Source organism: Apium graveolens, chromosome 5, assembly GCF_009905375.1.
Source record: "Apium graveolens cultivar Ventura chromosome 5, ASM990537v1, whole genome shotgun sequence".
In the NCBI taxonomy this organism is placed as follows: domain Eukaryota; kingdom Viridiplantae; phylum Streptophyta; class Magnoliopsida; order Apiales; family Apiaceae; genus Apium; species Apium graveolens.
In genome coordinates, this window is record NC_133651.1 from 88,481,582 (window position 1) to 88,485,019 (window position 3,438).

The window sequence follows — 3,438 nt, forward strand, 5'->3', positions numbered from 1 at the left end:
TATGGTTGATTTTACATATTAGTTGTACTTTATTTAGAATGATAAACATATTTGATATTAGTTGTACACATTGAGAATTTTTTGATCTTGAATTCAGTTGAGTAATAATATATATGTATTGGTTGAGTTTTGAGAATTAAGTTTTTACAATATTGTGGTCAATACATTGTCTAATATTCGATGTTAATAAAGGGATATTAGCACATATAAACAAGGCAATAACATCAATTCAAAAATAAACACCTGATGTCTATTTATCGTATTAACATTGGTTATTTAAAAGACAGTCGATGTATATTGTTCAAATTGACATCGGTTATTTAGAAAACAATCGATGTCTATTGTTCAAATTAACATCGGTTCTTTGAATACAACCGATGTCTAATAGGTTATAGACATCGGTTTTTTATTTGTAATCAATGTTATTTTATAAATATTGCTTGTGTGTTATAGTTTTAAATAGGCCTAATCGTCCTAATATTATATTTCTGAACTTGACATTACACAATTATATAACATCAATATGAATTAGACATCAGAAATTTTCCAGAAACGATGTGTAATATTACATAGACATCGGTTTTTAACCGATGTCTATGAGAAAATACATTTAACATCAGTCACGAAGACATCATACATTTTTTACATAGATATCGGTTTTTAACCGATGTCTAAGGTCTTTTTTCTAGTAGTGGGTTGTTGCGATCTCTGAAAGTTGCTCACAAACTGAGCTGATTCACTAGATATAGCGCATTGCTCTATCACATGCGAACCTGTACATAGCTCACAAACACTGGTTATCTGCTTAACTCCATAGTTAGCCAAAGAATCGATCTTCATAGATAACACCTTTAGTTGTGCAGTGATAGCCGTAGCTATATCCACTTCAAGAACTCATGCTACCTTTCCCTGTGGAAATCTCTGGGTTGGATACTGATATTCATTAGCAGCCATCAGTTCAATTAGATCATAAGCTTCCTCATAGCTCTTAGCCCGTAATGCTCCGCCTGATGCTGCATCGAGTATGGGCCTGGACTGTGCTCCCAACCCATTGTAAAAACAAGTGATGATCATCCAATCAGGCATTCCATGATGAGGACACTTCCTAAGCATCTCCTTGTAGTGCTCCCAAGCTTCATATAAAGATTCTCCTGTTTGTTGTGCAAATTAAGTAATAGCATTCCTGAGTGCAGCTGTCTTCGCCATAGGGAAGAATTTAGTAAGAAACTTTTGAGCAAGATCTTCCCAAGTAGTAATCGAACCAGCTGGTAGAGAGTGTAACCAGCTCTTAGCCTTGTCCCTCATAGAGAATGGGAACAGTCTCAGCTTCACAGCATCTTCAGAAACACCATTGAACCTGAAGGTGTCGCAGATCTCTATGAAATCCCTAATGTGTGTATTGGGATCTTCCGTTGGAGAACCCCCAAACTGGACTGAAGTTTGTACCCATTGAATTATGCCAGGCTTGATCTCAAAGGTATTAGCTGTAATAGCTGGTCGGATAATGCTAGATTGAATGTCATTGATCTTGGGTTGAGAAAAATCCATCAAGGCTTTCGTTCGTGCTGCTGGATCTCCCATTGTAATGAGTACCTGAAACACAAACAAATAAACCGTGAAAGTAAAAGAGTCCGAGTCAGTGAACTTTAACGACCACTGATGACAAGCACATAAACTAAAAATTAACACCGAGTCCCCGGCAGCGGCGCCAAAAACTTGTTAGGGCGAAAACACGCGCTAATATTCACCCAAGTATACGCATTCGCAAGTAGTATAAGATATAAATCAGATTCGTTCCTACAGAGACTGGTTTAGGTTAAGTTCAATTTATGTACCTATGCAACAATGTATGATTATCGCTCAATGCTAAGACAAATAACAAATTGGGTTTTTATTAAACTAAGAGATTATACTAAATAACATTAACTAAGGGAATTGAGGTTGAATTACTATATATGACAAACATGGGATTCTAACTTCATTAAATACTTCATTCAATAGCCTTTTCATTCTTAACCTTAGCATGTGATGGTGATGACACTAATCAGATAACACGAAACTAATAAACGCCAACTTTCGTTGCACGAGTACCATTCTACCAGACATCCACAAAAGAGATAGAAGCTGAATAGGCACCAATTATATTGAGACCCTATATGTCTATAGAATTTGACAACATAACGGTTTAAGCACAAGTTATCCATAATGATTACATAGGGCAAGTAAAACGGTTAGAGTTACCTACGAATCATGCATAACAAATACATGAACCTATGCTAGCATGACAAGTTCTAAACCTCTATATTCACTGTCGCTTCAATAGAGATTAACACGCTATCTTATATGTTAGCTACGCACATAAGACGAATAAGCACAACCAATACTAGGATATCAATCAATCACCACACACCAAGATATCGAAACAAATTAACTATTGAAATCCATAAGTAAATCCGCTAGAACCCCATGACAACGATTAGCCCATAATCGAAATCATCATCACCATGGGTTCCATTGAAAGCATGGTATAAAACAAGGTCTTAATAAACTGAATAATAATTAAAGTACGAATAAACGAGATCTAGGTTCAACAAGAACGAAAACGAGCATCCAAAGTTACAACTAATTCAAAGAATCACAAGTTGAAAACAAGATCTTCTTTTTCGGAGTTGTTCTGTGCTTCTAGGTCTTCTCCTTGGTATCCCAATCTTCCCGGATGATGAAAACCCTTTTTTTAAGTATATATACGCCCCTAGTGGGCCTGAACCCTTAAAATCGTCAAATTCTACTCAAAAAAGGCCTTTTCAGCGAAATCAGCGACCAGCCACGCCTTGGGTGACCGCTCAGCTCTCCTGGGCGGGCGCTCAGCTCCTGTCTGAAAAAATTTCTAATGAATCTTGTTTTGGCCATAACTTGAGTTCTACTCATCAGAATTAGGCGATTCAACTGCCCACGCGAAGCTATTGAGATTCTCTAAAACTTGACATTAGCCTTGGCTTCCAATTCTGATCACTTTTTATCATATTTCCTTTAAAAGCTCTTTTCTTCATATAACTGATACCTGAAATACAATAACACAAAAACACATCAAAATACCAATAACTTGAGTCCAAAATACCAATTTAAACTTATAATAAAGCATTTCAAGTGGATCTAAAATCCACTTATCAAGGTTCTAAGATCGAACTATCACTCATTGTAATCTTACACCATCCAATTGTAGTCATGCCATCAATTCTCGATGCTCTCGATCTCTGAGCTAAACCATCATAACCTTACATGTTAAGCGCACATCATCTTATGATAATATTCTTAAATGACATTCAAATATTCCTTAATAGATAAAATCTTTAAGGGTATATTGGGAACAATTTCTATTGAATTCGTTATTATTACGATATTCAAATCCTCATTGGTAAAATGACACCGTCAACTAGT

General features: G+C 36.0%; 1 non-coding gene across 1 annotated transcript; it reads left to right on the plus strand.

Annotated features, from left to right (window-relative positions):
* The first annotated feature begins 1,084 nt into the window (after positions 1–1,084).
* On the plus strand, positions 1,085–1,191 carry LOC141663097 (small nucleolar RNA R71). The gene has a single exon (XR_012551182.1). It is a non-coding gene; the product is annotated as a small nucleolar RNA R71 (small nucleolar RNA).
* The last annotated feature ends 2,247 nt before the right edge of the window (positions 1,192–3,438 follow it).